This window comes from Callithrix jacchus, chromosome 20 (assembly GCF_049354715.1).
Source record: "Callithrix jacchus isolate 240 chromosome 20, calJac240_pri, whole genome shotgun sequence".
NCBI classification, from domain to species: domain Eukaryota; kingdom Metazoa; phylum Chordata; class Mammalia; order Primates; family Cebidae; genus Callithrix; species Callithrix jacchus.
Genome location: NC_133521.1, coordinates 11,051,662 through 11,075,266, shown reverse-complemented (window position 1 = coordinate 11,075,266; position 23,605 = coordinate 11,051,662). Strand labels below are relative to the sequence as shown.

The following is a 23,605-nucleotide window of genomic DNA, read 5'->3' as shown; positions in this document are numbered from 1 at the left end:
GGAAGCACCCCTGTCCCAGTCAAGTTCAGTCATTGTTCTCTCTGTGTGGTGGCTGGCCCTTGGTGTCTTCTCCCCCTGGTCTTTGCCAGGCCTGTCCCTGCCACCTGGCCTGGTACAGACTCCCAGTTCCTGTGGTCTCAGACAGGATCAGCCCCGCCCCTCCCAGCCCAGACTAGGTGGATGCTGGGTGTATATAAGAGATCTTGCACAGCAAGAGTTCCAGGCACACTACCCCAGACACCACGCAGTTTGGTCACCAAGCCTAGGCCTAGACACCCTCTCTCCTGCTCTGCGGGGAACCCAAGGGGAAGTGCTCTCAGACAGCTGAGCTGCCTGCTGTCACTGCCAGGCCCCACTGGCCCCGTGCTGAAGCAAGCACTTTTTACTTAAGACAAAGTCTCCTCCAGGCCCCCAAGGCTGACACCTGGCAGAGGCACATGTTGTTAGGCCCAGTCACTGACAGACTTCATGCATGGACAGAACAAACTGGGACACTCACAGTCAAACCAAAGCCAGTCCCTGGCTCTTTTGCGCTCCTGCTGGTGGGTCAGAGCTCTCAAAGCTCTGGAAGCTGCTTCCACACCCCTCACCACCATACCCCAAGCAATCATCAGTGTCTATCAGGAGAAAGCACAGAAACTGGAGCCAGGAGGACCCCAGATCAAGTTGTACCTGACCACTTTCTAGCTATCTCCATTAGCTTAATTCTCTAAGCCTCAGCTTTCTACATTTCTGTCCAGTGTGGACAACCATAACTCCTTTGCCTGATTCAAAGGCATTATCGAGAATGACATGACACAATGCGGAAGAAAGTGCTTATCAAACAGAAACGTGGTGTACATTTGTACTAGAATGTAAGCCCCTAGAAGGCAGGAACCTTATATGACTCCTTCACTGCGCTACTCTCACGGTCAAGGATAATGCCTGATACATAGCAGGAGCTCGAGATAAATAGTTCTTGAATGAGAGAATTGGGTTATGACAGATTAAAAATGATGATGATGATGATGATGATGATAATTCCTAACATTAATTGCATCTTGGCTATGGGCCAGGCATAGAGCTTAGGACGGTAATAGATAATCCCATCTAAACCTCATAACAACCCAATAAAGGAGGTACTATTGTTATTCACATTCTGCAGATGAGTAAATTGATTCAGAGGAGTCAGTGATTTTCCTAAGGCCACATAGCTAGCTGAATAGGTTGTTACCTAAGTGATATGAATCTGCAGATTCCGAGAAGGCTCACCACCTAAAAGCGGAACACGAGCCTGGCCCTAGTGCCTGAGAGGCAATGATGAGAGTCACTGAATTTTGATATCTTTCTTACTCTCCAAGACGCTAATATTAAAGTACAGCTGCTGCAGGGCACAATGGCTCATGCCAGTAATGCCAACACTTGGGGAGGCAAAGGCAGGAGGATGGCTTCAGCTCATGAGTTTGAGACCAGCCCTGGCAATATAGTGAGATCCTGTTTTTACAAAGAATGCAAAACTTAGCTGGGTGTGGTGGTGCACGCCTGTAGTCCCAGTTATTCAGGAGACTGAAATGGGAGGACCACTTAAGTTTGAGAGGTTGAGGCTGCAGGGAGCCTTGGTCACAACACTGCACTCCAGCCTGGGTGACAAAGTGAGATCCTGTCTAAAAAAAAAAAAAAGTGCCTCTGGAAAACAGTCAAATCTAAATTTCCAGTCAGGAAATAATCTAGTTTATCTGTTTGCTTCCTAAGTGTGGAGACTGGGATTCTTTTGCAGGGATGGGATTAGGGTGAGTAGGGGTTACACATAACAGACTAACACAAAACAGAGTTTGCTAGGGAGGGAGCTGAGAAGGCACCCAAGAAGAATGCTGACTGTTTTCCTTGAGAACTGGCCTAGGACTTCAGGAGGGCAAAGGGTATTTGAGTTCCCAAATCACCTTCATGGGGCATCTGTCACCCAGCAGTCCAAGGGACCTGGAAGGTAAAGAGCTGTATGACAACAGTTGTATGTCTCCGACAGAGGTAGCAGCACAGAGACATTATCAAACGGGGTTTCCTTTATGTTTGCATATTTTATGATAGGCATGTATTCACATATCACCTATGCAGTTAAATGTATATTTAAATAAAGGAAAAACTGGAAGTGGGAGTGGAAGAAGGTTGAGAAAAGGTCATGGGTTGGATTCTCCAAAGCAACACAGCTTCCAAGACCGTACAGCCTGCGCCAGGCTGCAGCTCTCCAGGGCTTGGCTGATTTACTGGAGACGAACGGCAGCCCCCAGCCTTCCCAGGGCATGACAGCCAATGAGCCTGATCCACAGCTGGGGGGAAGTATTTGCCTTTGCAGTTGGCAGCATCTCCCTGCCTCCAAGCCTTCCTCATGAGAGACTCATTATGCAGTTTGGTCACATGCCCTATGCATTTTAATGAATGAGTCTGGGGACAGACTCAATTTGAAAGAGGAATCGCTGCTCTCGGCTGGGTGAAGGGCTCTCAAGGGATGCTCTTGCAGCTTGGATAATACAAGAAAAGGAAAGGAGGAAGCTCTTTCCATTTAGCAAGAAGAAAGGGAGGTCTGAAGAAGGAAGGTCAAAAGGAAGGAAGAAGAGAAGGAAGGGAGGGAGGGAGGAAGGAGAGAGGGAAATGGAAGGGGCAGAAATAACTGCCTGGAGTTCAGAAAACAGTCCTTGAACAGATGCTGCCCACCAGGCACTCGTTTGCTCCTTTATCCTCCACTTATTTATTCCAAACATTTAGTGCTGTATAAGTGCCAGGACCACACCAGGCATGGGAGTTATAAGACAAATGAGACACAGTCCTTGTCCAAAAGGAGTTTGCAAAAAACCAAACCAGTTTGGTCATGTCAGAGTAACTACGGCAGGGGTCGAATCTGGGAGGTGGGATAAACAAAAGGAGACAGCATTCGCCCCTCCCTGTGAGTACACCCATGGGAAGGCAGGGGTCCCTAACTCCAGGGCCACCATTTCTCAAGCACGTCCCACCTGCCAGATGTAGGAGTGAGGATATCACAGTTAGTATCTCCCTGAATCTTCACAATCATCCCAGGAGGCACATCCTGTTACTGTCACATTTTTTACAGATGAGGAAACTGAAGCAGAGAGCAGCTCGCGCAAGGTCACCCAGGGATTTGAACTCAGGTCTGTCTGACTCTAGCATTCTTGGCAACTCAGTTCTATGCTGTCAGCCAACCACTGGATGGGGAATGCTGGAGAAGGCCTTTCCCTTCCCAGGCTTCCTTCCAAGAACACTCTGAACCCCCAGGAGGAAGGGGTTGGTGTGGATCCAGATGGAGTCAGAGCCAACCAGCCTTGGAGCAGATCTGAAACCTCAGAGTGGGGCTGTGTGTGGGACTGAGAGCCTGAGGGCAGGGGGAGAGGAAGGAAGCTGAGCCTCACCGCGGTCAGTCAGGTGGTGAGCCTGTTCCCATCCTCCACACCACAAAACACCGGGCAGCAGATGCCTAGCAAATGGGTGTGTGGGAGTGAGACTTGCCCTTGCATGGTGGGCGGGCAAGCAGGCAATGTCACCAAATTACTCAACAAAGCCACCCCAGCTTTGAACTTTGAGCCAGGCTCTGCTGGGACAGGGCATGGGAGTTGGGGTGGGGTGGCACTCACCACTGTGAAAAGGATGCCTGCCACCCTTCCACCCCCAAGTGGGAGAACACAGCCTGGGGAGAAGCCAAGAAACTGGAAAGGCACCGCACGCTTACATTCTCATGAGTTTTTACAGCTGGAGGGAAAGAGCGATACACAAGCCCAGCAGGACTCTGGGGCCCTGGGCTTCGTGCCGGGGAGGAAGGCAAGGCCACCTGCCACGAACCTGGACTGCACACAAAAACAGCCCTTACTGAGTGATTACTGTATGCCAGGACCATCACACATGTGACCCCACAGAACCCTCACTGTCATTATCCCCATTATACTGAAGAAGAGAGAATGATGTGCAGAGAGATTAATACCTTGCCATGGTCACGTGTTTTCCTGGTTTTGGTTTTCACAAGAAGGGGTTTTCCCTAAACACCCCTTTTTATCTTCACTCTTACTGTCCGTGGCAATGGAATGACTGATGTGAGTGGGTGACTTGGGAAGGCTCTCTGGAATGATCAGCTCAGTCCCATCCCTCTTTCAGGCTCGGTCAGGAAGCTCATTTTGTTCTCACACTCAGCTGCATCCTCCATGCTAGCTTTAGTGGTAATTAAGGTGGTATGTTGGCTCCCTGCCATTCCTTTGTCTTCTTTCTCAATGTGTTCAGAACCTGGAGGCAGAGGAGGGACGCTGGTTTTTGGAAGACTCTCTAGAGATGTCAGCAACACTTAAGAGGATGCTGAGACTCTGGCCAAACCATCCCCATTTGACCGGGGAATTCTCTCCCCCCATATCCTGGCAAAGGATGCTCTTGGCTCCAGGATCAGGTTCCCTTAAGAGAAGTCCAGGAACCGGCCCTGTAACCAGTGGGGCCTCCCCTTCTTTTTGTTTTATTTTTGATTGGCATTTTTTTTCTGGGATGAGGAAGACCAAATCTTGTACCCAGCTGCCTGGTGTAAAGGGGATCAGTCATGTGAGGGTATTCCTGGGATGCCAATGTCTTTCCTATCTACCAGTTCTTTCCCTTGCCACCTGCCAGGGCATCAACAATAGGTCCTTGACAGACTCAACTGCCATCAGTTCAGACTGTTTACTCAGGAACGAACCTGGGTGGCTGATCCAAACCCCAGGGCAGGCCTTGATTAACCCATACCCTGAATGTCCTAGTTTTCAGTCCCAGTGGATCTGCCAGGGAATTCAGAGCCAGCTGTATCTCTGTGTGACTCTAGGCACAGACCACACTACCTTGCCATGTCAACTGTGAGCAAAGTCCTCACCCGCTCTGTGCTCTGATTTCCCATCTGTAAAAATGAGAAGATAATACCTGTACTCCTGTTTGTCTCATAGGACTGTTATGAAGCTCAAAGACATTAAATATGTGAAACTTATTTGAAAAGGAATAAAAAATGCCCATGAGAGAGAAGGGAATTATTGTTTTACGATTTTCAATAATGTACCTGAGGACTTACAAAGCATTTATAGTATGTATCTTTGGTTTTGCCATTAGTATCTATTCATCTTCATTTTATTTTGTTTGGTTTCTTTTTTTTTTTGAGACGGTATTCACTCTGTCACCCAGGCTGGAGTGCGGTGGCACCATCATAGCTCACTGCAGTCTTCACCTCCCGGGCTCAAGTGATCCTCCTGCCTCAGCCTCTCAAGTAGCTGGGACTACAGGTGTGTGCCACCATGCCTGGCTAATTTTTTATTGTAAAGACAGGGTCTCACTGTATGTTGCCCAGGCTGGTCTCAAAATCCTGGCCTCATGCAATCCTCCTGCCTTTGCCACCCAAAGTGTTAGGATTACAGGAGTGAACCACTATGGCTGGCCTCACCTTCATCTGGGTAATCATGCCCAATACCCTCTGCAATTCCCTGTAATGAACCACTCCTCCTGCCCTCTCAGTCCATATAGATGCAGTGACATCATTCTAATAAGTGTATCTCATTTCTCTTGGTTACAGTGATTGTTTCAGGATCACTAGGTCATGGGACCCAATCAGGGTCAATGAGACTTTTGCTAGGACTGTTAGGAAAGAGAATCTCTCTGACCCCAAACCTCAAAGGATATAAGGGATATAGGGGACTAATCTGTGAGCTTGTCACACATTAATCCAAGTCTGGAGTTAAGAGACAGAAGATGGAGCCAAGACACAAGGAGAATCCAAGTTTCAATTTTAACATTTGAACCCCAAATCTATCATGTCCATCCATGGAATTTTCATCTTAAGATGAATCCCTGAACTCCTGTTTTGTTCAGAATTATCTTGGATTGGATTTCCTTTTCTTTTTTTTTTTGAGACATAGTCTTGCTCTGTCACCCAGGCTGGAGTGCAATGGCACGATCTCAGCTCGCTGCAAACTCAGCCTCCTGGGTTCAAGTGACTCTCCTGCCTCAGCCTCCCAAATAGCTGGGATTATGGGAACCTGCCATCATGCCTGGTTAGTTTTTGTATTTTTAGTAGAGCCAAGGTTTCACCATGTTGGCTAGGCTGGTCTTGAACTCCTGACCTCAAGTGATCCTCCTGCTTTGGCCTCCCAAAGTGCTGGGTTTACAGGCATGAGCCCCGTGCCCAGTCTCAAATTTTCTGTTACCTGCTACCAAAAGAATCCTAAGGGATATGACATTATCTCATACAATCCTTTCAACAACTGTGAAGTAAGTATTGTAACCCTCGCTTTACAGATGAGGAAGAGAAACTGAGGCACAGAGAAGATATGTGGTATAAGTAATGGAGGCAGGATTTGAATCAGGTCTCCTGGCTTCTGGAGCTTACATGCTATCCCCTGCATGGGGATTTGAGAATAGACTTGGGTCTCATATTCACAGCTTAGTCACATACTTCAAGTCAGGAGTAGAGTATCTGCCAGGAGAGGAGAGCCCTGATTTCCCTGCAGCCAGAGGCTGAGAGGACATAATTCACTGGTGTTCTCTGCTCCATGTGCCCTCTCCCTGGAAGAAAAGCACCAACAGGAGGAGGAACTCAGTGAATTCCTATAAGGCTTATGCTTGGTGTCAAGGGTTTGGAGGGCCCTTAATGGCTCACCACCTCCTGCTACTTCCAGGGACTGATGCTTCAGTGTTTACTTGTTAGAGGTCTCTCTTCTCTCTAAAGACACTGGGGCCTGATAAAATGCAAATACATCTCAGGCCTCCCACGGCTTATAACCTGAGCTACTATCAGTCATGACAGTTTCGTAGGAATAATAGATTTGAGAAGGTTTAGGGCACCAGGTGCATGGTGGGGATAGGAGGTATGGCCTCCTGGAAGCAGAAAAGGGTACAGAAAGGGACACTTGAGGATTGGGTAAGTTTCAGTTGGTTGAGGAAGCAAGTCGGCTGTATAAATTTGATAGTGAGATACAACAGAATATTTTGGATTTGCTTCAAAATAACATAGGTATGGAGAAAGTGGGTGGAGATACAGACAGAGTAAAATTGGTCATGAGTTAATTCTTGAAGCTGGGTTATGAGGTTTTATTCCGCCTACCTGAAGATATATTTGAAATTTTCGTTGGTAATTTTTTAAAAGGATAATGAATAAAAACAATACTTTGTATTTTCTTCTTTGGAGAGCCTTTCACATGTATCTTATATGCACCTCACAAATGATTTTTTCCTCATTTTAAAGACAGCAACACTGAGGCTCAAAGAGGTGAAGTCATTTGTGCCAGGTGGAATTGAGAGTTGAACCTGGACCTTCCAACGCCTCCTGCATTCCAAGGTTAGTCTGGGGCAGGAGGCAACAGAAGCAGGTTTGGCAGCCCGTTTGGCAGGGGCTGACAGGCAGGGACAGTTACCCAGTGAGCCAGTCCGTCCTATGCACTTCCAAGTCCTGCCCTAAGGCAGCCCAGTCTGTGTATAATTGCTACGGCACAGACCCCAGGAGGGCCTCAGGGAGCCACTGAGCACATGGTGGAAAGCTCCCAGCCACTGATTTCACGTGCCTCTTGGTAGTTAAGAAAACAGTGAGTCTAGCTCAGCAGGCTCTAGACCTTTTCATGGGCATCTTGAGAACTGTTGCCTGAACATCTGGGTCTGATAAAGGGAGACCCACGTGGGCCTCCCTGCCCCCTTTCCTGTAACTGTTTCCGCACGTCCCCTTGAAGCTCTGTGCGTGTGGCTGTTCTTTTCTTTTCTTTCCTCTCAAACATATGGATTCTCAGCTCCTATTTCAAACTCAAATGCTTCTCTGCTATAAACTCCCCAAAGCTCTCAATTTCCTTTTTCCATTGCTCATTCTTTCCTAAAGTGCATGAAAAAGCTTCTCTTAGCTCTGTTCCAATTTCCTTGTTTATAAAAGAAGGGCAAGGAGAACAGTGATTTTAATTATCAAGGTTAAGCAAGGCCTGATTCCTTCCTTAGGAGAACACACCTCGATAACCTGGGAGATCAAAGCTTACCAGGCACGAGGAGCGACTCACAGAAAGGCCCTGGCTCTTCCAAAATATTTATCCGGCAGGAGGCCTGATACGGTGCCATCTGCTCCTTTTATCTGGCTGAAACTTCCTCTTTGAAAATCACTAATGGAATAGAAAAAAGAAAAGTCACGGGCATAATTCCCAGAAGGTTATTGCTAAAGTGGGAGTGTGTTATCTGGGAAGCAAAGAACAGGTCCCTGCCTGTTCCTTAGCCTGTGTTCTTGTGTGTCTTTATGGAATGGGAACTTATCCCCTTGAAAGCAGAAAGAGCCCAACCCCCAGCTCCGGAATACTAGATAAATCAGCATCAATGGGGGCAGGGAGGAAAGGTGTATGATGTACCAGGAGCCCAGGGGATAGAAGGTCCTCCTTCAGGAAGATGTCAGGAAACTCAGGTGCCTTTAGGGGACCAGTAGGCAATATAAATACCCTGGGGGTAAGATGATCAAAGGCAGGCTGGGTCTGGTGGTAATCCCAGTGCTTTGGGTGGCCAAGGTGGGAGGATTGCTTGAGGTCGGGGTAAAAGACCAGCCTGGGCAACATAGCGAGACCTCATCTCTACAAAAAAAAAAAAGATGATCAAAGGCAGCTGACCAGAGTGGTAGGAACTGGAGACAGCAAGTTCTCTCTGAAAGGGGCAGCATCTACTCACTTCTGGCTCTAGCTGATTGCTGTTACAGAATAATGTGAGTTCTCTGTTGCCAGATCTTTCATTTTTTCCAAAAGAAGTAAAGATCTGGATTTTACGTGAAGTCTCCCAATTTGGGAATCGATTCAAGTAAAAATTATTGCAAAATACGGTGTTATGAGCCAAACAAAAACTGTCTAGCAGTCCATGTTAACCCGAGCACCCCCAGTTTGCAACCCTGACCTAGGAAGTGGGTCCCTGTGCCTGCAGTATGATAGAGGATGTGGACAAATGAAACCAGGAAGGAGGAGGTCAGATGAAGCCACACCATGAAAGGCCTTGACCAGCATCCTCACGGGGTAGGATCACCTGCTGTTCCTGGGGATTACAAAACACTTTCAGGCTTCTGTGATTTTATCATGCTGTATCCGCTGCCAGTTGGGTCCTTACCAACAACCCTCTCAACCTCTTCAGAAATCCTCCTCCTCTTCAAGGCCAGTTCAGGACTCTTTCTTTGGGTAGGGCAAGTTTCCACTTGAGCCTCTGACCACATTTGGGTCAAACTTAAGAACTTATTATTATTTTTTAATGTATTTGTGTTTTTTCAAAATGGAGTCTCACTCTGTCACCCAGGCTGGAATGCAGTGGTATGATCTCGGCTCACTGCAACCTCTGCCTTCCAGGTTCAAGTGATTCTCCTGCCTCAGCTTCCTGAGTAGCTGAAACTACAGACACATATTGCCAAGCTCAGCTAATTTTTGCATTTTTAGTAGAGATGGGGTTTCATTGTGTTGGCCAGGCTGGTCTCAAACTCCTGACCTCAGGTGATCCACCTGTCTCGGCCTCCCAAAGTGCTGTGATTAAGAACTTAAAATTCACCTGCCCATGGCAGAATTAAGTGACACCTTCCTCTCCTTCACATTCCACAGTCATGACCAGCAAGTAACTGCATATTTAAGGAGCTCTTCTGCTGGTGCAGTGGCTCACACCTGTAATCTCAGCACTTTGGAAGCCCAATGCAAGAGGATTGCTCGAATCCAGGAGTCAAGACCAGCCTGGGCAACATAGTGAGACCTCATGTCTACAAAAAAAATTCAAAAATTAGCCAAGGCTGGGAGCGGGTGACTCACACTTGTAATCCCAGCACTTTAAGAAGCTGAGGCAGGAGCATCATTTGAGCCCAGGAGTTTGAGACCCCAGGCTAGGCAACGAAGTGAGACCTTATCTCAATTAAAAAAAAAATTAGTTGGGCATAGTGATGCACACTTGTAGTCCTAGCTACTTGGGAAGCTGAGGTGGAAGGCCATGAGTTAGAGGCTACGGTGAGCTAATGATTGATTATGCCACTGCACTCCAGCCTGGGTGACAAAGAGCCTGCCTCTAAAAATAAAAAAAAGGCCAGGGTTAGAGGAGGTCTTATTTTCAAAGAAATGTTTTAAAACATATTATGTTTCACAGAGCATGGTGGCTCACATAATTCCAGCACTTTGGGAGGCTGAGGCAGGCGGATCACGAGGTCAGGAGTTCGAGACCAGCCTGACCAACATGATGAAACCCCATCTCTACTAAAGATATAAAACTTAGCCAAGTGTGGTGGTGCGCCAGCTACTCAGGATGCTGAGGCAGAAGAATCACTTGAACCCAGGAGGCGGAGGTTGCATTGAGCCGAGACTGCACTATTGCACTCAAGCCTGGGCGACAGAGCGAGACTGTCTCAAAAAAAAAATTACATTTCAAAGACAACTTCTGTTTCTCATCGCTGTGAAAGAGAAGAGGGAAACTGAGGCACAGAGTTGGCGCTATTTGCCAAAAGACACCTTTGGCAGGACTCCAAAGAGTGGGCAGAACCACATACTAAGCTATTTTTCAAAGTTCAGGAGTCTTTAGGAATTGCCCATAATAAAGGTAAGTGGAATTTCCTTACAACGGAATGGTGCAGAAATCTAATGGGCAGGGGGCAGGGCGGGGGGAACCTTAAGCAAAGGTGTCACAATATAACCTCTTTCTCTGGCATTACCTTTTTGCTGCCAGTTAGATTATTTTAATCTTGCAATTCCCTATATATAGGAAATGAGAAAGATGAGTGGAAAGAGATGGCAAAAAGAGATATTTCAGATCAAGGGAAAGTGTGTTGCACAAATGACTGCCTACAGTAGGGTGTGTCCAGGAATGTCTGGGGGTGTGTTTGCATCCTTAGTTTGGTGCAAGTTCATACTTCAGCAAATACAATACCCTCCTTCCGGGACCTCGGTGACTTGTTTCCCTCTCTCCCATCTCCCCAACACACTGTTGCCAGTCACTTAATCAATGACTATTTGTGGAGTATCCTCTTGGTATCTGGCACTGTGATATGTATTGGGGTACATCAATGAACAAGAAAGACACAGTCATAGTCCTCAGGGGGCCACAGTTTAAAAGGGAGGCGGACGAGTGATGGGAAACTACAGTTCAGCAGGGTAAGCTCTCAGATAGGGGACGCAAAGAGGGAGGGCGCAGAGGAGGAGGCTTAACCTAAGAGGGCAGAGACAGGAGCTGGGAATGTTTCCTGGAAGAAGTGAGTCCAACCTGGGATCTGAACGATGTGCTAGAGTTGGATGGGTAAAAAGCAAAGAGAATGCTTCAGGTAGAGCCAAGTGTATGGGCAAAGATCTGGAGGTTGAATTCCCCCAGCACCTGATGAAGATCTGTTGTTGGAGCTAAGGCAAGTTCTGTCCTGGGAAGGTTTCCACGATTCTGGAGCCAAGTAAGGGACCAACAGGGCAGTGGCTATAAGCTGAGGCTGAGAACCTTAAAAATCTTTGTTCTCAAATTTAAACTGATTGGTTAATAGCATTTAAAATAGGCTGGGTGTGGTGGCTCGCACCTGTAATCCGAACAATTCAGGAGGCAGAGGTGGGAAGACCACTTGAGCCTAGGAGTTTGAGACCAGACTGGGAAACATGACGAAACCCTGTCTTTATCCAGATAAATGTAAAAATTAGTTGGGCATGGTGGCAAAGGCCTGCAGTCTCAGCTACTCAGGAGGCTGAGGTGGGAGGATTGCTTGAGCAGGGGAGGTCAAGGCTGCAGTGAGCCAAGATCACGTCACTGCACTCACCACTGCACTCCAGCCTAGATGAACAGGGTGAGATCCTGACATAATGAATGAATGAATGAATGAATGAATACGTAAAATGTTCTCCTATCTTTAAGATACTTAGAATATAGAATGGAGAACTAAATGTTTACCGGACACTGGAAAACATTCCTTCCTCCTGATAAGTAACATCAACACCAAGGTTAAAACACAGAGTCTGAGACAAAGTGACTTTTAAATTCCAGTATTTAGGAGACCAAGGAGATTTATACACTTTATCCTTTCTTTCTCTCTCTCTTTCTCTCTCGCTCTCTCTCTCTCTCTCACACACACACACACACACACGCGCACACACACACACACACACACACTAACCTGGTGAGGTAGGCAGAGTAGGTGTTAGGTTTTTTTAAAAATATTGTTTTTATAGAGGAAGAAACTGATGCCCAAAGAGGAAAAGTATCCAAGGTTATTGGTTTATTCATTCATTCACAAACTTGACAAATATGAACAGAGCACTTACCAGCCTGGGCAACATAGTGAAACACCATCTCTATCAAATTAAAAAAAAAAAAAATTAGCCAAGCATGATGGCATGCACCTGTAGTCCCAGCTACTCAGGAGGCTGAGGTAAGAGGCTTGCTTGAGCCCAGGAATTTGAGACTGCAGTGAACCATTATCATGCCACTGCACTCTAGCCTGGGCAACAGGGTAAACTCCCAACTTGAGGGACAAAAGAGCACCTGCTGACCTGCTGTTGGCAGGATTATGCTTGGCACTGTGGATAGAGTGGTGAATGAGTACGCCTACTCATAGGAGCCAGGGTTCAAACCCATGGAAATTCTGATTGCAATTCTAGTGCCCTTCCTAATACAGTGAACTGCAGGTGTGATGTTTGTCTCCAGTGCTCCAGGGGCTTGGGTGGGTGCTTTATTGCCCCATAGCCTTTGTCAGCTACCACCTCCCAAACATACCATCAAAGACAAAACAGCATAGTTGTTTTGCAAATGTATCTTTAAGACAAGGTGCAGAACCAGATTCTCCCTGTAAGTCCCTCCCACCTAGAAACTCTGTACCCACCAATGATTATCCTGAACTGGTTGCCTTTGAGAGTTCCTGGGAGGTTTTCCATCCTACCTCCACGCTCTGTATTAGCAGAGAGCAAATGCTTTTAAAATTTTATCTTTGGCCAATCTTCTCTCTGAACACTGCCTGATGGAAGTAGGGATGGGACAAAGGTTCTTTCAAAGCAAAAGAGGGAAGACTGGAGTGGGAAGGAGAAGGTAGGAAATGAACAAGGAATAAGACATCAGACCCACCTTGCCTAATGCACAACTTTGCTGTGAGCCAGCACTGGCCAAGGTCAGAGATGACTGGCAAAACGCAGGCAGCCAAACATCCCTAAAAGATGCTTGGAAGCGGCTGGTGTATCTCCCCAGAGCTGGGCAATGCAAGTCACAGAGGATGAAAGCTGATGACTGAATGTCTGGGGCAGGGTAAGAGGCCTTGCCAGGAGGTGGGGGTGGAGCAGTAGAAAGGGAGAGGGGTGGAGGCTTGGCTGGTTTTTGCACAGACAAATCTCTTCATTTTTCCAGACTGGAAAAAGCTGTTTGGGCTGTGCACATTTGCAGAGAGTCACGGTATTTACTACGCTTCCTGGCTCAACAGATTTCTTTTTGTCATTCAGTCAAACGCAGCTTGTATTTCTTATAGTGAGAACTGAACAGACTGTGGGAGCTCTTCCCCCTCATTGTGTTCAAAAACACATCACGAATGACTCAAAAAGCCCAGCTCACTTGGGCAGCAGGGGTGGGTGGGGTAACATGTTGTAGAGACAAAGACCTGTGTTTAGACAAACACTGTCTCCCCCTTGGAGGTGTAGAGTGACACTCCTTATTTTCCCAGAACACATATTTCCTGAGCAACTGTAATAACAAACTGCTGTGCTAGAAACTGATCCCTGCACTTTGCATATGCTTCTCAGTTATCCATGTTGATGGGAGTGTGAGTAGGGTACAGGGAAGGGATGATCAAAAAAAGTGGTTACTTAAAAAAAGAAGAAACCCTTCTTGACAAAATATGTCTCCTAAGATCTGTTTCTGCCCACAGAATACTTCTGATAACATTCCCCCGTGCCGACCAATTCTCCAACACCAGCTGGTGTCCTATAATTTAATTCAGTTCTGACACTAACTACCTGGAGATTCCACAGGTTAAGGCCTTAGTTGCACAGATTACTCCCACTTCGGATGCCAGTTGAAAGTCCAGGACCTCTGCGACTTCTGACCAACCAGCTATAAATTCAGGGGGTCCCCATGACCCCATCCTCACATTCAGTAATTTTCTAGAAAGGCTCACAGAATGCAGGGAAACACTTTCCTTTTGTTTAATAGTTTCCTATAAAGGACACAAGTCAGGAACAGCTAGATGGAAGAGATGCAGAGGGTAGGGTATCCTGAGGGTAGACAGAGCTTCCATGCTCTCTCTGGGAGCACCTCTTTCCTAGCTCCTCCAAGTGTTCACCACCCCAGATGCTCCTCAAGTCTCATTTTTCAAGAGTTTTCATAGAGTTTAGTCTCTGGCATCGCACCCCAAGTCCCTTTCTAGGGGCTGGTCAGTAGGTGGGGCTAAAAGTTCCAATGTGGTCTTTTTGGTGACTAGCCACACCCTTAGGCTATCTAGGATTCCCATCAAAAGATACCTCACTAACATAAACTGAGGTGTAATGGAAAGGGGCTTACTATGAATAACAAAAGGTACTCCTACCATTCAGAAAATTCCCAGAGATTTAAGAGCTGTGTGCCAGGAACCAGAGACAAAGACCAAACATAATTTTGTATTATACCGCAGTGCCTAAACAGAACTCAGTTCTAGAAGTGTTTCTGTCCAGATATCAGATTAGAAAGTCATCTGCTGAACCATTTTATGCTAAGTCATTAATTCAATCCAGCAAACATTGTGTGAGCACTTAAGGTATGCAAGATACAGCTCTAGGGGCGGAGGTATCCAAGCTGACCTAGGCTTAACATGCACTTTGCAGTTTTAATAGAAAGCAATCTGGGAGCCCAATGGCATGATCAGCCAATGGTAGAAGTTTGCCACTGAATATGGACCAGGTCGGTAAGGAAAGTCTTTTGAGGCATAGGAGAGGGAAAAGCTTTCCCAGTTCCCTTCATACTCCAATGCTCCTGTACGTATAATGTTAGCCAAACAACCATACTGAAAGTATAGTCATCAAATCTTGCTCAACTGACCTAGGATTCATGCTGTCCAAGAGCTGCAGAGTGGGAGTTTCACTCTGAAAGATGACATAATGGCATATTCAGGCAACCTTTGACTTGTCCAGGTAGGAGAAGGGTAAATAAGCAGATAACAGCCGGGTACGGTGGCTCACACCTAAAATCCCAGCACTTTAGGAGGCTGAGGTTGGTGGATCACGAGGTCAAGAGATCGAGACCATCCTGGTCAACAAGGTAAAACCCCATCTCTACTAAAAATACAAAAATTAGCTGGGCATGGTGGTGCGTGCCTGTAGTCCCAGCTACTCGGGAGGCTGAGGCAGGAGAATTGCTTGAACCCAGGAGGCGGAGGTTGCGGTGAGCCAAGATTGTGCCACTGCACTCCAGCCTGGGTAACAACAGTGAAACTCCATCTCAAAAAAAAAAAGCAGATAACTCTGGTGATGCTAGTTAGCATCACATAATACAATGCAACAGTGCCTCAGACCTCTTGCTCTTCGGATTAATTTAAGGGGAGAAAGGATCCACACAGACTTCTCTTCAAATCTGCTTCCCGGCCAGAAGCCATGAGGAGTTAAGGGAATGGACGTGGGGAGGGAAGCAGTAAGACTCTTTAAGGGACCAAGATTTTTGGGGAGCTAGGAATTCTGTATAGTCCAAGTTGACTATGCCAGATGGGGCTCATTTTATTTTCTTTTAAAAGATTATTATGGGCACAGGCAAGAAAAGAAAAAAATAGACATGATCAAATAATACTGTGTTAGTCTGTTTTATGTTGCTATAACAGAATACTACAGACTAGTAATTTACAATGAACAGAAATTGATTTGACTCATAGTTCGGGAGGCTGGAAAGTCCAATGGCATATCACCAGCATCGTGAGAGGAGCTTTGTGCTGTGTCATCCCATGGGGGATGGTGGAATGGCAAGTGAGTACAAGAGACAGAGAAAGGGAAACAGGGCCAAACTTCATCCTCCTTACTCTCAAGGTAACTAACCCCCTCCTGTGAAAACATCATTGATCAATTCAAAAAGACTCTGCTCTTATGACCTAATCACCTCTTAAAGGTCCCACCTTGTAATACTGTCACAATGGCAATTAAATTTCAGCACCACTTTTGGAGGGAACATTCAAACCATAGCAAGCACAGTTTCAGTTACACAGGAGACATAAACTTAAGTGATCTATTGCACAGAATGGTGACTATCATAAATAAAAATGCACTGTATATTTCTTTTTTCTTTTTCTTTTTTTGAGACAGGGTCTTGCTTTATAGCCCAGGCTGTAGTGCAGTGGTGAGATCTCAGCTCCCTGCAACCGCTACCTCCCAGGTTCAAGAGATTCTCCTGCCTCAGTCTCCCAAGTAGCTGGGACTACAGATGTGCACCACCACAACAGGCTAATTTTGGTATTTTTAGTAGAAACAAAATTTTGCCATGTTGGCCAGGGTGATCTTGAACTCCTGACCTCAAGTCATCCACCCTACTTAGCCTCTCAAAGTGCTAGGATTACAGGGGTGAGCCACTGCACCTGGCCACACTATATTTCAAAACTGCCAAAGAATTAGATTTCAAATGTTTTACCTCAAAAAGAGATAAATGTATGAGGTATGGAATTCATCAATTAGCCTGATTTAACCCTTACATAATCATCTCTCTCGAGTTCAAATTTCCACAGATCTCTTGGGCAGGGGCAAAATGCCGCCACTCTCTTTGCTGAAACACAAGTCACCTTTGCTCCAGTTCCCAACAAGTTCCTCATCTCCATCTGAGACCACCTCAGCCTGGACCTTATTGTTCCAGGTCACTATCAGCATTTTTGTTAAAAGCCATTCAACAAGTCTGTAGGAGGTTCCAAACGTTCCGACATTTTCCTGTCTTCTTCTGAGTCCTCCAAACTCTTCCAATCTCTGCCTGTTACCCGGTTCCAAAGTTGCTTCCACATTTTCAGGTGTCTTTTCAGCAGCACCCCACTCTACTGGTACCAATTTACTGTATTAGTCCATGTTTACAATGCTGACAAAGACATACCTGAGACTGGGCAGAAAAAGAGGTTTAATTGGACTTACAGTTCCACATGGCTGGGGAGGCCTCAGAATCATGGTGGGAGATGAAAGGTACTTCTTACATGGTGGGAGAGAAAATGAGAAAGATGCAAAAGCAGAAACCCCTGATAAACCATCAGATTTCATGAGACTTATTCATTACCACGAGGACAGTATGGGGGAAACCATCCTGTGACTCAAATTCTCTCCAATTGGGTCTCTCCCACCACACGTGAGAATTATGGGAATACAATTCAAGATGACATTTGGATAGGGATACAGAGCCAAACCACATCACCATATGATCTAGCAGTTCCACTTCTGGATATGTACTCAGAAAACTTGAAAACAGGGTCTCAAAGATAAATTTGTACATTCACATTCATAGCAGCATCATTCACAATAGTCAAGAGGTAGAAGCAATCCAAGTGAACATCCACAGACGAATGGATAAGACTGTGGTACATGAGCATATACAATGGAATGGTATTCAGCATTAAAAGGAAGGAAATGCTGACATATGCTGCAACATGGATGAACCTTGAGGACATTATGCTAAGTAAAATTAGCCAGTCACCAAAAAACAAATACTGTATGATTCCACTTGTATGAGGCACTTGGAGTAGTCAAATTCATAGAGACACACAGCAGATTGGCTGTTGCCAGGGATACGGGGAGGCAAAAATAGAAAGTTAGTGTTTAACGGGTATAGGGTTCTGGTTTTACAAGATGAAAAGAAGTCTGGAGATAGATAGTGGTGATGGTTACACACCACCATGAATATGTTTAATTCAGTATCACTGAACCATACACTTGAAAGTGGTTATAGGGATGGCCAGGTGTGGTGGCTGAAGCCTATAATTCCAGCACTTTGGGAGACCAAGGTGGGTGGATCACCTGAGGTCAGGTTCAAGACCAGACTGGCCAACATGTTAAAATCATGTATCTACTAAAAAGAGAAAAATTAGCTGGGCATGGTGGCAGGTGCCTGTAGTCCAAGTTACTCAGAAGGCTGAGGCAGGAGAATCACTTGAACCTGGAAGGCAGAGTTTGCAGTAAGGCTGAGACTGCCACTGCACTCTAGCCTGGGTGATAGAACTAGACTCCGTTTCAAAAAAAATATGGTTATAGGCTGGACATGGTGACTCATACCTATAATCCCAGCATTTTGGGAGGCCCAGGCAGGAGGCCCAGGAGGACTGCTTGAGCCCAGGAGTTTGAGACTGGCAATATATTGAGACCCCGTTTCTACAAAAAAATTTAAAAGTTAGCCGGTCATGGTGGGGTGGGGTGGGGTGGGGTGAGGTGGGGCGGGGCGGGGTGGGGGGGTCACCTGAGCCCAGGAGGTAGAGGCTGCAGTGAGCTATGCTATATGATTACACCACTCTGTACTCCAACCTGAGCAACAGAACAAGACCCTGTCTCAAAAAAAAAAAAGTTATGGTGACAAATTTTACATGTATTTTTTTAATTGAAAAAAAATATTGCAGGGATCCCAATTTAAAAAAAAAAAAGACTTATGGGTTTCCTTCCAAAGTAGAAATGCAGAAATGGAAAAATGAGTTTCAGTTGCTATGGAAATAGGAGTTGGCTGGGCCTGCAGGAGCAGCAGCTGGAGGGGAACAAGTGGCCGGGAAGTTGGCCCTGTGACAGAGGGGGGCTTCCGGCTGGGGATAAGACAACAACAGGCTTCAGCAGGGAGAGTAGGAGGTAGAAAGAAGAGAGAAAAGGAGACAGAGCCTGTCTCTAGACACTGGCGCCTATGAATTCTGCAGACATTTGGATGCAGAGGTGGGTGTACGTGCATGTGTGTCTGTGTTGCACATGTATCCCCAGAGGCCAGAAAAACAAGATGCAAAATCAACTCAATGCCTGAAAAAGAACACAGTTTCACCAGCTATCCTGAGGGCAAGAAAGTCCCCAAACTGTTGAGGGACAGAAAAGGAAAGGCCTGCCATTTACACGCTTTCTGGGGGAGTGAGGAAATGCCTGAGCAGGGGCTGGCTGTCACACTTGTGTCCCTCATTTTTGTCCTCAGCACAGTTCTTCAAACTGAAACCGAGGTGGGCCAGAAACACAGAAAACAAAATCCCCGCAGGGTGAGCAGGATGGTGGGGATGGGTGAGCTGATGGCTCTCTTTCTTCTGTAGCTTTGAGTGACTGTTTCTACTTCAGTCTCCATAATGCTGGGGCTCTGGGGTCTTCTAGCCTAGGGCTTTAAAAACACCTGAATGTTCTCAGAATCACTTTCTGGGAAGACGTCTTGATTAGGCCTATAGTAATGACAAGTCTTTGCTGGCCCCCGGGAGGGATCACCTGAGGGAATATTAGGCTATTCCCATTCCTACCCCCAGAAGAGGAACTCCCAACCCTTTCCTACAATCACAGTGGGATGAGTGGATAGGGGCTCACATTTTTGAAATGACTTAAACTTAGGCTTTTGACTCTTTATAATACTATCATTGTCAATATACATTGTCCTGAGAACACTGAAGGGACCAAACAGTTCAAATTAACTACCATATTAGTATGCTATTTTGCATTTCTTCATTTCTAAATGTATCAACAGTCTCAAAAATGTGAGTATTGAAAAAAGCATGATATTTAGGAATAAACTTAATTGAGGAGGTGAACGTCTTCTACACCAAAAACTACAAAACATTGGTGAAAGAAACTAAAGAAGTCGTAAGCAAATGGAAAGACATCCCATGATGGCTTGGAAGACCTAATATTGAAATGTACTACCCAAAGTGATCTACAGAGTCAATGTAATCTCTATCAAAATCTCAATTAATTTTTTTGCAGAAATAGAAAAATCCACCCTAATATTCATAAGCAATCCAAAGGGACCCCAAATAGACAAAACAATCATGAAAAAGAACAAATTTGGAGAACTCACACATCCTGATTTCAAAACTTGCTACAGAGCTACAGTAATCAAAGCAATGTAGTATTTGCATAAAGACAGACATGCGGCCAAGTGTGGTGGCTCGTGTCTATAATCCCAGCACTTTGGGAGGCCAAGGCAGGCTGATCACTTGAGGTCAGGAATTTGAGACCAGCCTGGCCAACATGGTAAAACCTCGTCTCTACTAAAAATGCAAAAATTAGCTGGGTGTGGTGGTGCAAACCTGTAGTTTCAGCTACTCGGGAGACTGAGGCAGGAGACTCACAGGAATCTGGGAGGTGGAGGTTGCAGTGAGCTGAGATCATAGCACTACACTCCAGCCTGGGTGACAGAGCAAGAAAGACAGAAAGACGAAAGAAGGAGGGAAGGAGGGAGGGAGGGAGGGAAGGAAAGAAGGAAGGAAGGAAGGAAGGAGGGAGGGAGGAAGGGAGGGAAAGAGAGAGAGAGAAGAAAATCAGGAAGGAAAGAAAAGAAAGAAAGAATGGGAGAAAGAAAGAGAAAAAAAAGGAAGGCAGGCAGGCAGGCATACTATTCACATGCAAAAGAACAAAGTTGCACACTTAGCCTTACATGATAGACAAAAAGTAACTCAAAATGGATGAAAGACTTAAAATATAAGAGCTAAAACCATAACACTTTTAGAAGAAACATAGGGAAAAACTTTATGACATTGATTTGGCAATGATTTCTTGAATATGACACCGAAAGCACACATACAAAAAATATAAATTGAACATTAAAATTAAAAACTTCTGTGCCTTCAAAGGACATAATCAACAGAGTAAAAAGCCAATCCACAGAGAAAATATTTGCAATTGTTATCTGGTAAAGGACTGATATCCAGGATACACAAAGAGCTCCACAACAAAGAAACAAACAATCCAGCCTGATTAAAAACATCAGCGGGCCGGGCCCGGTGGCTCAAGCCTGTAATCCCAGCACTTTGGGAGGCCGAGGTGGGTGGATCACGAGGTCAAGAGATCGAGACCATCCCGGTCAACATGGTGAAACCCCGTCTCTACTAAAAATACAAAAAATTAGCCGGGCATGGTGGCGCGTGCCTGTAATCCCAGCTAGTCAGGAGGCTGAGGCAGGAGAATTGCCTGAACCCAGGAGGTGGAGGTTGCGGTGAGCCGAGATTGCGCCATTGCACTCCAGCCTGGGTTACAAGAGCGAAACTTCGTCTCAAAAAAAAAAAAAAAAAAAATCAGCAAATGGCTTGAATAGATATTTTTGCAAGGAAGATGTACAAATGGCCAGTACGCACATGAAGAGATGCTCAACATCACTAATCATTAGAAAACTGCAAATCAAAACCACAATGAGATACCACTTCACACCAGCAGAGGATAGCTATGATCAAATAAACCACGCACAAGCAAACAGAAAATAGCAAGCGTTGACAAGGATGTAGAGAAATGGAAACCTTGGTGCATTGCTGGTGGGAATATAAAACGGTAGCTGTTGAAAATGGTATGGTGATTCCTTGAAAAATGACACACAGAATTACCATAAGATCCAGTCATTCCATTACAGGTATATATATTCAACAGAACTGGAAGTAGAGACGCCAACAGCTATCTATACACCCATGTTCATAGCAGTGTTATTCACAGTAACCAAAAAGTGGAAGCAACCCAAGTGCCCACCAACAGATAAACAAATAAACACAATGTGGCAGATACACACCATAGTCTATTGTAATGGAACATGAACCTTGAAGACACTAGGCTAAGTGAAATAAGCCAGTCGCTAAAGGATAAATACTGTGTAATTCTACCTAGACGAGGTATCCAGAGTAGTCAAACTCATAAAGACGGAAAGTAGAATGGTGGTTGCCAGGGATGGGGTTAAAGGGCATGGGAAGCTGTTTAATGGGGACAGAGTTTCAGTTTGGGAAGATGAAAGAGTTCTGGAGATGGACAGTGGCGATGATCGTGCAAGTGTGGATGCGCTTAATGCGCTGAACTGGAGAACACGCAGGCCAGGCGTGGCGGCTCACGCTTGTAATCCCAGAACTTTGGGAGGCCGAGGCAGGTGGATCGCTTGAGGTTAGAAGTTCGAGACTAGCCTGGCCAACATGGTGAAACCCCATCGCTAGTAAAAATACAAAAAATTAGCCGGGCGTGGTGACATGTGCCTGTAATCCCAGCTACTCTGGAGGCTGAGGCAGGGAGAATTGCTTGAAACCTGGAGGCAGAGGTTCCAGTGAGCTAAGATGGCACCACTACACTACAGCCTGGTGACAGAGGGAGACCCTGTCTCAAAAAAAAAAAAATGCATTAAGATGGTTAAGATGGTAAATTTCAATGTCATGTATATTTTGCCACAATAAAACATGTCAATATATATAAAGTAGTGGAAGTGACCTAGGGTCAGCCCCTCAACCTCTGCGAAGTTCAGCCCTCACAGGCTGCCCAGTTAGCACTCAGGATAGGGTATGTCCCCTACTTCCTTTGTCAAAACTTACCACAGGTGCAAACAAGACCACAAACTTGCACTCAGTCCAGTTTGTGCAGGTGGGAGAGAAAGATGAACAAAGCCGAGAATCGTTCAGGGTAAGAGCAGTGCACCTTGCATTGACACCGGGTTGAAAGTGATGAGGGCTGCAGAATATGAGGGAACACAGTGGAGTGGGTGCTGCGGCAGTTCCCAGGAGGAGAGGGGACTTCTTGCTTGGCTCTCTTAGGTGGTGTCACAGAGGAAGTGGTGCTTAAGGTGGGTTTGAGAGAATGAGGATGTGCAGATGTGCGCATCGGTGGAGGGTACTTTAGCAGGCCCTGTGCTTCACTGAAGTACTGTGTGACTGAGAGGCAGAGGTGGAAGAGAAGGCTAGATCAGTGGCAGAGAGAAGGTGACCAGTGAGAAGGTGACTTAGTGCGGGAACATCTGCCACATAAGCCTGTTCTCTTGTTCCTTGAAAAGTGGTGGCTGGATCTGGAGTCGGATCCAGAAGGAACTTGAATGGTAGACTAACAATAACAACTTCCATTCACAGAGGACTTACCATGTGCCTGTTATTTACTAACCTGAAGCAGCAGGTGGTGACATTAGCTCTATATTTCAGCTGAGAAAACTGAGGCTCAGCTTAAGCAACTTATCCAAGGTCAAACACAGCCAGTGAATAATGGAGGTAGGGTAGGAACCCAGGCCTACATGCATTTCAAACTGTATTTTTATTTATTTTTGAGACAGGGTCTGGCTGTGTTGCCCAGGCTAAAAGACAGTGCATGACCTCAGCTCACTGCAGCCTTGACCTGGGCTCAAGCAATTCTCCTGTCTCAGCACCCCAAGTAGCTGGCACCACAGGCACATGCCACCATGCCCAGCTAATTTTGTTTTTTAGAGCTCGGGTCTCACTATGTTGCCCAGGCTGGTCCCAAACTCCTGGGCTCCATTGTGGGCTGCTCAGTGACTTCTTTCCCAGAGGACACCATGAAAAGGAGGAAAATGAGCAACTTTAGTGTGGAGGAACCTGACAAACAATACAGGTGATCAAGGTCAGTTTCAACAGTGATAAGTCACGTTGACATTACGGATGCTTGATATGATGTGATAAAGATGGCACTTCAAAAGTAAACTTCTGTGGTCTTCCTCTTCAAAACCCACAAGGCCAATCATGAGAAAAATAAGAGACAAATGCCAGCAGAGGGGTATTTCACAATATATCTGACCAGTATTCCTCAAAACTCTCAAG

General features: G+C 45.9%; 1 protein-coding gene across 6 annotated transcripts in view; it reads right to left on the bottom strand.

The window, feature by feature from the left end:
- CHD9 (chromodomain helicase DNA binding protein 9) overlaps nucleotides 1-23,605 on the bottom strand; it is a 286,203-nt gene that overhangs the window by 249,801 nt on the left and 12,797 nt on the right. Inside the window, exon 2 of one of the 6 annotated variants that reach the window (XM_078358110.1) lies at nucleotides 7,995-8,114. The exons of the other annotated variants lie outside the window; for them this stretch is intronic. The gene's annotated coding sequence lies outside the window, so the exon portion shown is untranslated. The remainder of the gene's footprint in view (nucleotides 1-7,994; nucleotides 8,115-23,605) is intronic. 6 annotated transcript variants of the gene reach the window in all.